The following is a 13,755-nucleotide window of genomic DNA, read 5'->3' as shown; positions in this document are numbered from 1 at the left end:
TTTAAAGCTATTTTGTTTTACAAGTTAAGACAATATAATTGGAGTGTTTCATTCGTTATTTTATTACTCGAAATAATGTAATTGGATAAGGTTGTTTTTTAAAGTATGTTTCTGCACTATGATAAATTTTGAATTTTATTGATTTTTTTAATAACCCGTGACATCTCAAAAATTGAGTTATTACACAATCATCGTAACCATCACGATCACGTAACCTCATCAAAAGCATCATCACCATTATAAGTATCATCATCATGAATATCCTCGTCATGAACACACCATCATGAATATCCCTATCATGGTCATCACCAAGAGCATCGCCACACCATGATCTCCATCATGAAAGAACCAGTCACACTCATGTATCCTACCTCACCACACTTGTAGCTTCCCCATACAGGTCACATGTAGCTTTTCCATACAGGTCCGCTCGAGTCATCCTGTCTTTCGGCTAAAGGACCTGTTTTCCTATCACACACGGACTAGGCGAAACATCATTCTCTCCACACAAAGAAGGTTCAACACTTGAACACCACTCCCTTTGCTACAATCATAGCAAAAGAGAGTCATTATCCCGTGTCACACGCAGATAATCTTAGGATTTACTAGGTACATCCAACAGACACACGTCCTCCACCTTTCATGCTCATTGAACAACCATACACCTTAATGCCTCACATCACATATTCATGCCCTAATGTCAAACAAGAGTCCAATCTGACCCAAACTTACCAAACAGTTCCATTCCCTACTCAATATCACGTTCTACAACCCTTGAAGCATGTCCCTCCTCCATTCTTCTCTAAGCACACTTTTCCAGCAAAAATACTCTAGGATAATCGATTATCACCTAATGATAACCGATTATTCCAGAAAGGTTCACACAACAGTTTTCCATATATACAACGTATGAAAGGGTAATCGATTATCATCCTAGATAATCTATCATTCCAGTGACGAGACTTAAAAAGAAAACAACGTGCAAATAATCGATTATCATTTATGATAATCGATTATTGTCGAATCTAAACTCATTCTAGACAAATATCAAGTGTTCAAAATAAAAATACATCATCCCAAACCACGAGGAAACATATTTAACACATCATACATCCATTCAAGCCTCACATACTCTTATAAATAGACCCAAATACATACATTACACCACTTGAATCCTCCAAAACCAAAATCAAATCCAACATACTACATATAATCATCATACCACTCTTTACAACATATATTTGCATGGTAAAACCCCCAAATAACATATAGTTATCCCCTCTCGACATCAATACATATTATCATGGGAAAACTCCACAAAGGCATACATACTTTCATAGGCAAAACCCATCACAAACATCATATAAACCTCATAAGTGTGAAAAAGAGTTGTTTTTACACTTATAAATGAACTCAATCTGGTAATTATTCATGTTGTTACTCAGTGAAAGTTATAAGAGGTAGTAGAACGTTATGTTAAACATTATACAGGAAAGGTTGTATTATTTGGACTGTTGTCAGCAAATTCTCGCAAAGCGAAAGCCAAAATTCGCACTGCGAGAAGGAGAAAATTTGCATAACGCACTAGTACTTGTGCGCTGTGCGAATAACATTAGTTGAAGTGCATCAGTTAAGAAAATTTTCACAGCGCATACAGACATGTGCGCTGAGCGAATTAATGAAGTTAAGTGGCTTAAAAAGATGTGACAAAAAGACAAAAACTATCTTCTGAAACACAAAACAAAGCGAGAAAAATACTGGAGAACTTCAGGAGACCTTTCAAGACATCAAGACTTCACTTTCTGCAAGGAATTGCTGTAAAGAGTACATTTGATATGTCTAGGATAGGCTAATTTTTCCGTTCATTGGAAATTGTTGTATGACAATACATTGATGTAAATTTCCTGTGCAATATATGTCTTTGTTCTTGTTCTTTTCTTGACTTGCTTGTGATTATATGAAAGTATAATTCTTTTTAAACGTTCTTTTATACTGGGAAGTATTTTTAGAACATAAACATAAGAAAAGAAACTAAAAGTAACCACGCTAGGAATAACTTCTGTGCTTTTGATCATTCTCAACATCTGAATTTAATGCAAAATTATTTGTTGAATTAATTAAGGAATTAATAATTTAATGGATAATTTTAGAACTTGTTTTATGGAATTAAATCAAGATACGCTTATGTGAATGCTTGAACAGAGAAAGTATTTTGTCCAGGATGTTATTGTAATTTTAGTCTAAGACCAATTCTAGTGATCTTTATTCCAAATTTTCAATCTTAATTTTTTACGTTGTTAATTTCATGCTATTTTCCAAAGTTAAAATCAAATGTTATCTTCAGTAATTGATTTTGATAAATGTCTTAATTGAATAACGTGACTCAAATTCCCTTGGGAGAACGATACTCTTAACTTATCTCACTGTATTACTTGAACGATTTGATATACTTGCCAAAAAGATATCAATTTCAATAGTGTTCCATTATCTTTATATATCCATTGTTATTTTTAATTTTTGTAGATAGGTTGCATTTTGTTTTTGTGTTATTTCCTTGGGTTGATTCTGTGAGCTTGCTTGCTCTGCATGAGAAGCAAAACAAAATCTGAAAATTTGTTATTTGATTCTGAGACAGAGAGAACAACCCGTAGGAATAACAGTAGGTGTAGGAAAGAAAAGAAAAAAAGAGAGGCTAGAGAAGTTAGCTTGAGTTCTACTTCCAATACTTTTTCTTCATCTGAATTAGAAGATAAGGATATGGCAGAAAATAGAAAGGATGGACCAGATAGAGTTAGGCGTACTTTGGAGGATTATGCTGCTGTGTCAATACCTTCAACCTTCAACAATATAGCTCGACCTGTGGTGAATGCTGCTCTTATGGAAATGAAGCCAGCACTGATTCACCTTGTCTAGAGCAATCAGTTTACTGTATTGTCACATGAAAATCCCTACAACCATCTGGCAAATTTTAATCAAATCTGTAACACTGTGAAAATTCTTCATGTACCAGATGAAGCAATCAAACTGAGTCTTTTTTCCTTTTCATTGGCTGGAAATGCAAAGCTTTGGCTAAATTCTTTTCCTGAGGGAAGTCTGACTGTGTGGAAGGATGTTGTGGCAACATTTTTGCATAAATATTTTCCCCAATCCAAGATCAATAAGGGTAAACAAGAAATATCCTCCTTTCAACAAGAACCTGAAGAGTCGTTGAGTCAAACATGGGATAAGTTCAAGAGATTATTAAGAAAAACTCCAATTCATGAATTTGACGTGCCTACTCAATTAAATCTTTTCTTAGGAGGTTTAAAATATCACACTAAGTTAATGCTAGATGCCTTAGCTGGAGGTAACATTAGGTGGAAGACACCTAATGAGGCACATGAATTAATAGAGAATATGGCATCTAGTGATAACGATGTCCAAAGTGAGAGAGTGCAAACGCAAAAGAAAGACGTGTTTGAATTGCAATCCCAAGATGCCTTATTGGCCCAAAATAAAATCATGACTCAACAGCTTGAATCATTAATGAAAAAGTTGTCACAATTACCTAAAGAACTCCAAACTATATCTCAGGCACAACATATTCAAATTGTGCAAAGTTGTGAACTATGTGGTGGTGATCACCAAAATGGAGAGTGTGTTATTCAGTTCAATGCTAAGGAAGAGGTAAATTACATGGGTAATAAAGGCCGTCAAGGCAACTATGGAAGTTATAATCAAGGATGGAGACCTCATCCTAACATGGGTCAGGCTAGTTCTAGTAGACCACCATAACAACAGTTTCAACAACAACCTACTTTATCTGATAGGACATCCAAACTTGAAGAAACTCTTCAAAAATTCATGCAAATGTCCATATCAAACCAAAAGAGCACATAATCTTCTATAAGGAATTTAGAAGTTCAAATTGATCAATTGGGCAAGAAAATAAAAGAGAAGCCTGCAAATACATTTGGAGCTAACACTGAACCAAATCTAAAAGAGCATTGTAAAGATATAACTACAAGGAGTGGTAAAGTGTTAGAAGGAGTAGTTGTGAGGAAGGAGGAAGAGAAGGAAAAATTAAATGAAGAGAAAGAAGAGACAAAAGAGAAAGTTGAGGAAGAAGAAGATAAAAAGAAGGAAGAGAAAGAGAGTCATAAAGGAAAACAAGTTTTGAATACTTTACCTTATCCAAAGACTTATTCAAGAAAGGAAAAGGATAGTCAATTTTCCAGGTTCATGGCTCTCTTTAAAATCACAATTCCCTTTTCAGAAGCACTCCAACAAATGCCTTCTTATGCCAGATTTATGAAGGATTTGTTGACCAAGAAGAGAAAGTACATTGAAGAAGAAACAATTGAGGTGCAAGGGAATTGTAGTGCAATCATCCAAAAACTTTTACCACCAAAATTCAAAGATCCTGGTAGTTTTACTATTCCATGCACAATTGGAAAACTCCCCATTGGAAAAGCATTGATAGACTTAGGTGCAAGTATCAATTTGATGCCTTTGTCTATGTTAAAGAAAATAAGGGACATGGAAGTAAAACCAACAAGGATGGCACTTCAACTAGCAGACAGGTCTGTCAAGTACCCATATAAGGTTATTGAAGATGTTTTAGTGAAACTTGAAAAAATTCACTTTTCCAGTGGATTTTGTTATTTTAGATATGGAGGAGGATACTGAAGTCCGCCTTATACTTGGTAGACTTTTTATGAAAACTGCTCGGGTGATAATTGATGTTGATGATGGCCATCTTAAGGTGAGGTTGCATGATGAGACAATAACTTTCAATGTTGTGGAAGCCATGCAACACCCGAGAGATAGAGGAAATTGTTTCAGAGTAGAAGTTTTGGATGATGTGGTTGCGAAGGTAAAGAGTCAGATGTATGTGAAATATCCTTTAGAGCGTGTTTTGATAAATTCATGTGAGGAACTTACTTTAGAAGAGGAATCTGAAGTAGAGGAGATTTCACAACATTTGGAAAGATTGAAAGAAGAGAAATCCACTAATGTGAGAGTGGAAAAATTAGAAAAGGTTAACTTAGATGATCAGGAAAAGATGGAATTGAAAATATTGCCTAATCATCTTAAGTGTGTGTTTTTAGAGGAAAATTCCAAGAAGCCAGTTATCATTAGCAATTCTCTGTCAAAGAATGATGAAGCAAAATTGGTTGAAATCTTAAAAGAGAACAAAAAGGCAATAGGTTGGCATATTTATGATCTAAAAGGTATAAGGCCAATTTATTGCATGCATAAGATTATGATGGAAGAGGACTATAAACCCATAGCACAACCACAAAGAAGATTGAATCCAACTTTGAAAGAGGTGGTGAGAAAGGAAGTACTTATAATTTTGTTGCATGCTAGCCATTTTTGCTGATCTTGTTGAGAATTGCATAGAAGTTTTCATGGACGATTTCTCAGTCTTTGGCAAATCTTATGATTTATGCTTGCAGAACCTGGATGTAGTATTGAAAAGATGCATTGCCATGAACCTTGTGTTGAATTGGAAGAAATGACATTTTATGGTTCGTAAGGGGATTGTCTTAGGACATAAGATCTCATCCAGGGGGATAGGTGTAGATCAAGCAAAGGTTGATGTGATTGAAAAGCTACCACCTCCTACAAATGTCAAAGGGATAAGAAACTTTCTTGGACATGTTGGATTCTACAGAAGATTTATAAAAGACTTTTCCAAGATTGCTAAAACCCTTTGCAATTTGCTTATGAAAGACACTCAGTTTGAGTTTGATGAGGAGTGTCTGAAAGCTTTTGAAATATTGAAAGAGAAGCTAGTCTCAGCCCCTGTTGTAGTCGCACCAAATTAGACTCAAAATTTTGAGTTAATGTGCGATGCTAGTGACTATGCCATTGGGGCTGTGTTGGGACAAAGACGTGGCAAAGTTTTTCACGTTATTCACTATGTCAGTAAAGTTCTGAATGATGCACAACTGAATTATGCCACAACTAAAAAAGAATTTTTGTCAATTGTGTATGGTCTTGAAAAGTTTAGACCTTATCTAATAGGCTCTAAAGTCATCATTTACACTGACCATTCAACCATAAAATACTTACTGGCAAAGTCTGATTCAAAGCCATGTCTCATAAGATGAGTATTAATGTTACAAGAGTTTGATCTTGAAATTAAAGACAAAAAGGGGAGTGAGAATGTCATTGCTGATCATTTATCTCGCCTCCTTAACATTGAGGTGACGGATAAAGAAGGAGAAATTAAGGGAGAATTTATTGATAAGCGTTTGATGCTCATACAATAGAGGCCATGGTTTGCAGATATGACAAATTTTAAATCTGCAGGAATTCTCCCTGATGACTTGACTTGGCAGCAAAAGAAGAAGTTTCTACATGATTCCAAAGAATATCTTTGGGGTGAACCTTATCTGTTCAAGTTGGGTCTTGACCACTTACTAAGGTGATGTGTCACAATAGAGGAAGTTGTTTGTATTCTATGACATTGTCATAATTCGCCATATGGAGGACACTATAATGGAGATAGGACAGCCGCCAAAGTACTTCAATCTGGTTTCTTTTGGTCAACCTTATTTAAAGATGCACATGCTCATGCAAAAGGTTGTGACAAATGCCAAAGAACTAGAAGCATTTCAAAAAGACATGAGTTGCCACTACAGGCTATTTTAGAGGTTGAAGTGTTTGATTGTTGGGGAATGGATTTTATGGGACCATTACCTTCTTCCTACAATAATGAATACATTTTAGTGGCAGTGGAATTATTCAGTAAGTGGGTGGAAGTTGCAGCATGCCAAAAGAATGATGCCAAGACAATTGTCAAATTTCTCAAATGACAAATCTTCTCAAGATTTGGTGTGCCTAGGATCCTCATAAGTGATGAAGGATCAAATTTCTGTAATGCTCAATTTGCTAAGGTCTTGACACATTATGATGTGAGGCACAAGATTGCCTCTCCATTTCATCCTCAGACCAATGGACAAGCTGAAGTTTCCAATAGGGAAATCAAAAGAATCATTGAAAAGACTGTTTCATCATCAAGAAAGGATTGATCTGCAAAGTTAGATGATGTCCTGTGGGCATATATGACTACCTCAAAGCCTCCTGTGGGGATAACACCCTTCTAGTTAGTCTATGGCAAGTCATGTCATCTCCCGGTTGAGATGAAACATAAGGCATATTGGGCCTTGAAAATCCTTAACTTTGATTCTTCTCTTTGTGCAGGTAAAAGAAAGCTTCAGTTGCAAGAGTTGGAGAAAATGAGGATGACTGCTTATGATTCTTCAAGAAAATATAAAGAAAAGGTCAAGATGTATCATGACAAGAAGCTGATCAAAAAAGACTTTCAACCTGGCCAACAAGTACTGTTGTTCAATTCTAGATTCAAATTGTTTCTAGGTAAGTTGAAATCTAAATGGTTTGGTCCTTTTGTTATTAAGGCAGTCAAGCCTTATGGTGTTGTGCAATTGATGGATCCAAATTCTGAGGATCAAAATAGAAGTTGGACTGTAAATGGTCAAAGACTGAAACATTACTTAGGTGGTGAGGTTGAACGCCTGACCACAATTATTCATTTATCTGAATCATGAATTTTCTGGGTCAAGATAGTGACGTTAAAGAAGCGCTTACTAGGAGGCACCCTAGCACATGTTTGTTTATATATGTGTTTGTTAATTTTGTTTCTGTAATTGGTAAGTTTGAGTGTGGAGAGGAAGTGTAGATGAAGCTTGATAATTGATTTCTGACGCTCTAGTCGCACAACGCACAGTTGAGGTGCGCTAAGCGACTAGATGTTTTTAGGAAGCAGTGGTTTGGTCGCACAACGCATTCCATGTGCTATGCGTGAGAGAAAATGAGAATGCTCACTATATTCAGGTCCGCACAGCGCACCACATGCGCTTTGCAGTCAAAATTTATTTTTCTCTCTATAAAGCAATTCGCATAGCGCATTAGAAAGGCAAAGCGAGAAAAATCACTAGAGAAAATTGGGAGAAATTGAGCCATTAATTCGCATAGCGCACATATTGCGCTATGCTAGCCAAAGTTTGAAGGAGCTCGCTGTCAAAATATTCGTTGTGCGCTCTGCGAATGACTTTAAAAAAAATTTAATTCAGTCGCACAACGCACAACTGAGGTGCGGATAGTGACTAACTTTCAAAAATCAAAAAAATAATAAACTATTCAAAATGTTCAAAAAAATAGGGGAGGCATTAATTACGAGCTGATTCGCACATCGCACATCTATGGTGCGCTCTGTGAATCTACTCGTCCAGTTCTTTATAATTTACTTTTTCCCTTTTCATTTTACCATTCCTTATTCATTTTAACCCCAACCGCACTCTCCCATTATTTTCACACAATGCCTCCCCTACTTCTTCTTCTTCTTTCATTGCTCCCAAATTCTCCCTTTGCTCTCTATTGCTAGCATAGCCAAACTCCATTGTTTGCTTCATTGCTTCATTGCTTCAAAAAGCTTCCTTCCAGGTAAGTTCTTCTTCTGTTTCATGTTTCTTACTAGAGTTAATAGGAATTCAATGGTTTAGGAGATAGTGTGTGTATTCTTCTATCCATCTGAAAAAGCATTTGTGGTTTGTAAATCTCAAAGGTGTAGTCATTTTGCTGTTCTAGAATTGATTCGCATAGCGAACGCACTGTTGCTTATGAGATTTGGCATCTGATAATTTCGCACAGTGAGCTGCTTGAATGGCGTCATTCACTGTTATGTCACAGTCGTTATGCGACAGTTTCGCACAGCGAATCCTTTGCTCTGCCCTTTCGCATAACGAGCCTTTCGCACAACGAATTCCTCATTCCAATAAATCTTGTTTTCATATATTCGCACAGCGAAAAGTTTCGCATAGCGAATCATGAATATTGCATTTCAGATATCAGTATATTCACACAACGACCCTGGTCGAATCGCGAATTGTTCTTGACAACAGCCACTGAATTTGCTTTTTCGCATAGCGTAGGCTTGCGCATAGCGAATTCAATTAGCAACATCTTTGCATTGTTCATTGATTGACTGCTTACACTGTGTTCCATACTTCTTGTGTAGCTAATCTTTTTGCAGATATGACTCCTCCAAAGAACACTCGAGAGAAGAAGAGGAAGACCACCAGAGGGTCTTCTTCTAGATCCCAACCTACAGAAGCCCAAGAGGAGAACGCGGTCCTAAACTATGATCATGACCGTTTTGTTTCAGAGGCAGCATCAGATAGGTTCCATTAGAAAATTATGGGTATGGGACTTTTACCTGGGAGGAGGATTGAGCTGAAACCAGAGGAATATGATCATATCCAGGAAGAACTGGAGAGGAGGAAATGACATTTCGTCGTAGCCAACCTCCTAGATGAAATTGATGAGGTTTTGGTCAAGGAATTTTATGCAAATATCTGGGAACCCGATCACTCCCAAACTCGCTCTAGAGTCTCCAAGGTTAGGGGCAAGCTGATACACTTTGTTAGACGGACACTGAACATGATGCTATATACACTCACTTTTCAGCAGTGCCGCCTAGGCACTTTCATGTCTGGCTATCCTGATCATGACCTGATTACATCCACCTTGTACCTCCCTGGATATGGTTATCAGCTAGGGACTAGTGGGACGTTAGCGAGAATTTTAAGAAAACATCTGAATTCACTAGCAACCATCTGGAGCACCTTCACCTTCACAAACATCAGTCCCAACTCTCACACTTTCGACATCAACCTGGAACATTCGTACATGGTTTTTTGTATTATGACAGGTATTTATATGGATGTGGGAGCTTATATTTCCCAGGAGATGACACTGATAGCTGATAATGATTCTTGCAAGCTTGGGTTTCCAACTCTGGTGACAACCTTGTGTAAGGCAAATGGAATAGCTAGTGTTAGGTATCACTCTGAAACTACAACCCCCCTCAACAAGAAATTTTTTGATCGCAATTGCACCAACCAGGGGGAGTTGTCTGCTATGAACGCCCCTGATGAGAGGGTCGCACCTCACACAAAAATTGATTGCATAAAAGAATGCAGTATAATACTAGGAAGTGACTCCTAGGTCGTCTCTCAAGGACCAAATGTGGTTCGAGTCTTAGGTCAAACATGTAGGGGTTTTTTTTTTTGATAGTTTTGAATGAAAATAGAAATATAAAAACGGTTTCAAATACAAAATTAAATTGATTGGTCAGCACAAACATTATAACTAAAATATCACAACCAAGCAAAATAAACAACACTAAAATGAAAAGTGCTTTAATCGAATTAAAATGCAACGTTAAAAAAAATGAAAATCTGAAAGACACATCCACGACATATAATATAAAAATAGCAATGAAAATAAAACCTATTGGATTTTATCTCTTCTGGACGAAACCATGTGCACATTCCAATATATAAAAAAATAAATCCCCATCACCAACCGAAACGTAAAAGATGCGCCGAGTGTACCTCACAACTCCTGGAATCAGCGATTTTTTTTCTCCAAAGCCAAAAGAATACAAAGAAAAAGGAAATTAATCACCATGGGGTTCCTCTTTTATACGCTTGGACGTGACTGCTCCCTACCACCGTACTGCACATCTTCAACTCTGAATCAACACATCTCAACCCTTCTCTTTTCTTAATCATCAATCACCACACTTTGCCTCATTAGCTCCACGTCACCCTGTGCTCCACGTACAAAGCCCCGTCTAATCACCTCTTCATTCTCAAATCCCCTTATTCCATGACTCTTGGACATGACCGTGCTTCCCACTAACTCCCACCTAACCATCTTTCATTCTCTATTCCAGCTAAGCTAAAACGAAATAAACTCCTAAAGTCAATCACCGCTTCTGCCTCTTAAAGAAAGAAAGACTACTTCCGCGTGCTGCTGGCATAATAAACCGAGAGCTGCTTCCAATAAATCAACGTGCATGCTCTTCTAAAATGAAAAGTAAATCAGCGCCTCCACTTCTTGAATCAGCGTAAAAACGTGCACAAAATAGAGCACAAATTCTAATTGATGGAATCAATAAATTAACGTGACAGCAGCGAATCCAAGCTTCAATCAAAAGGTGCACAAAACGAAATGAAAAGGCAATGAGAAATCAGCGAAAAGGAATAAACATTCTCTTCATTCATGCCATTGAAAACGTGTTCCAAACCAAAAAAAAAAACGAGAGAGAGTGGCAAGTGTCGGCTAACCTAAAGGCCGTGTGTCTCCCCTTTAATAAGGGTGGGTCCACACAATAAAATAAAAACCCTAACCTAAAAGACACATGTCCTACACATGGGTTTTTTTTTACAAAATTGCCCCTAAAAGGGTCCAAAACACCTAATTCTAATTAAGGGCTTCTAGAAAACGAAATTACAACTTTAATTAGAATCTAAACGACTAAATGTTAAGTCTTTGAGTATGTCACGCCGTATCCCAATGCTCCAGATGATGTTTCCACTACTTCCCTGCAACCAGAAATGCACTTAATCAGCTAAGAAAACCCAAATTAACACAATTACGAATTTTCGACCAAATTTAGCAGAATTCGGAAAACGGGGAAATAACAGACAATTAAACACAATTCCCTGGTTTATTTAAGTGCAATAAACTAAATATAATTCAAGAAATAACGACTCATCAACCCCTCCTCTAGTTCCCCCTCCACATAGAAATGTTAGAGCCGCCCGACCTCCCACAACCCCCTCAGTTCCTTCACCAGACATGTTCACTAGCTACATGCAGCAGAGTCTGGCTAGACAGGATGACATCCGTGACTGATGCACTAGTATGCGGCAGGGTCAGGTGTCCTTACAGGAGAGCATGTATAACCTCTCACTTGGCATCCTCGACTTCCCTGCAGATACCTTGATGACTGGGGCCTAGTTTGCAACACATATTCCATGGTCTGAGGGCAGGCCAGAGTCTAGGTGGGGGAGTGCTTACCCAGCAGCATCAGAGCCAGAGCAAGAGGAGGGTATGATGGTCGGCGATGGTGATGGAGAGGAAGAGGAGCCCGATCCCAGATGGACACAACAAAGTTACCAAACACAGGAGAGCCAGTGAAGATCAAGACGAGATGGGTCTTGGTAGAGCAGATGGACAGAGACTCCTGTTATTTTATGTTTATTGTCATTTTGTTATTTGAGTTCAGTTGTTATTATGTGGAACTTTGTCTAGTTGATTTATGTTTCTGGTTGTAAAGAAAATTGTGTTTTGATTTAAATGATTATGCATTATCTGGATTGAGTGATATGATTCTTGAAGATGATGACATGTATGTTTGTGGTTGTTGTGCTTCAGAATTTTTATCTGTGTGTATGAATATGACCAGATCTGTGAGTGTTGAGACCACATGTTGATTGAGAGATATTGAGTTGTCTATATATGGAATTGACTTTTGCAAGATTTTGATTCTACGTACTTACACACACTTTTTGGTTAAGGATGAAAAATGCCTTGTTTGTTATTGATTATACAACTACTTGGTCAGATAGCTAACCTTGATACATTGTGCTACATTTGTGAACCCTCTTTGAGCCTTGATTTCTTTCTTCCACCTTGAGCCTATTATGTTATCCTACCTTACACCTTAGAAGAGAACATGTATAATGCTTTAAATGAGGTTAAGGTTGAATTCAAGTTTGGGGGAAGAAAAGATCAATAAAAAAAATGATAAAAACTGGTGCTCAAAATGAAAAAGAAGGTTGAGCTGTGAAAGAAAATGGTATGTGATGAATGATATATTTTGGGATTTAAGTACTGGATTGGGAATTGAAGCTTATATTAGTGTTCTCTTCTTAATAGGTGTCTTTGAATCCAAGAAAAACCATGATTCTTTTTCTAGCCAGACCAAACCATAACCTGAAAAGACCTTTTGACATAACCAATAGTGTGTGAAGTGTGTGGATCAAATGAAATGCAAAAGTTGATGAAGTTCTATGACAATTCTACTGTCATGTGAGGACAAACACTTGAGTGGTGAGTAATGATAAATGCCGATGATATATTTTGGGATTTAAGTACTGGATTGGGAATTGAAGCTTATATTAGTGTTCTCTTCTTAATAGGTGTCTTTGAATCCAAGAAAAACCATGATTCTTTTTCTAGCCAGACCAAACCATAACCTGAAAAGACCTTTTGACATAACCAATAGTGTGTGAAGTGTGTGGATCAAATGAAATGCAAAAGCTGATGAAGTTCTATGACAATTCTACTGTCATGTGAGGACAAACACTTGAGTGGTGAGTAATGATAAATGTCGATCTGGTTGTTCATATTTTATGCACACGTGATTTTGTGAGTGATGCACCATGTCATACTTGTTTGAAATCTTTGGGAATGCATGTGATTATTCTGATGTGCAAAGTCATTTTTATCAAAATGTCAAATGTTTGTTGTGTTGTTCATTTTCTTTTGTGATTTCATGAGGGCATGAAATAGTTCAAGTTTGGGGTAGTTGATAAGTGTGAAAAAAAGTTGTTTTTAAACTTATAAATGAACTCAATCTGGTAATTATTCATGTTATTACTCAATGAAAGTTATAAGAGGAGGTAGAACGTTATGTTAAACATTGTACAACAAAGGTTGTATTATTTGGACTGTTGTTAGCAAATTCTCGCAAAGCGAAAGTCAAAATTCGCACTGCCAAAAGGAAGAAATTCGCATAGCGCACTAGTACCTGTGCGCTGTGCGAATAACATCAGTTGAAGTGCAGCAGTTAAAAAAATTCGCACAACGCATACAATTATGTGCGCTGAGCGAATTAATGAAGTTAAGTGGCTTAAAAAGACGTGACAGAAAGACAGAAACTATCTTTTG

This window comes from Vigna angularis, chromosome 10, assembly GCF_016808095.1.
Source record: "Vigna angularis cultivar LongXiaoDou No.4 chromosome 10, ASM1680809v1, whole genome shotgun sequence".
Classification (NCBI taxonomy): domain Eukaryota; kingdom Viridiplantae; phylum Streptophyta; class Magnoliopsida; order Fabales; family Fabaceae; genus Vigna; species Vigna angularis.
The sequence above is the reverse complement of the archived record's forward strand: the minus strand, read 5'-3'. Positions refer to the sequence as shown.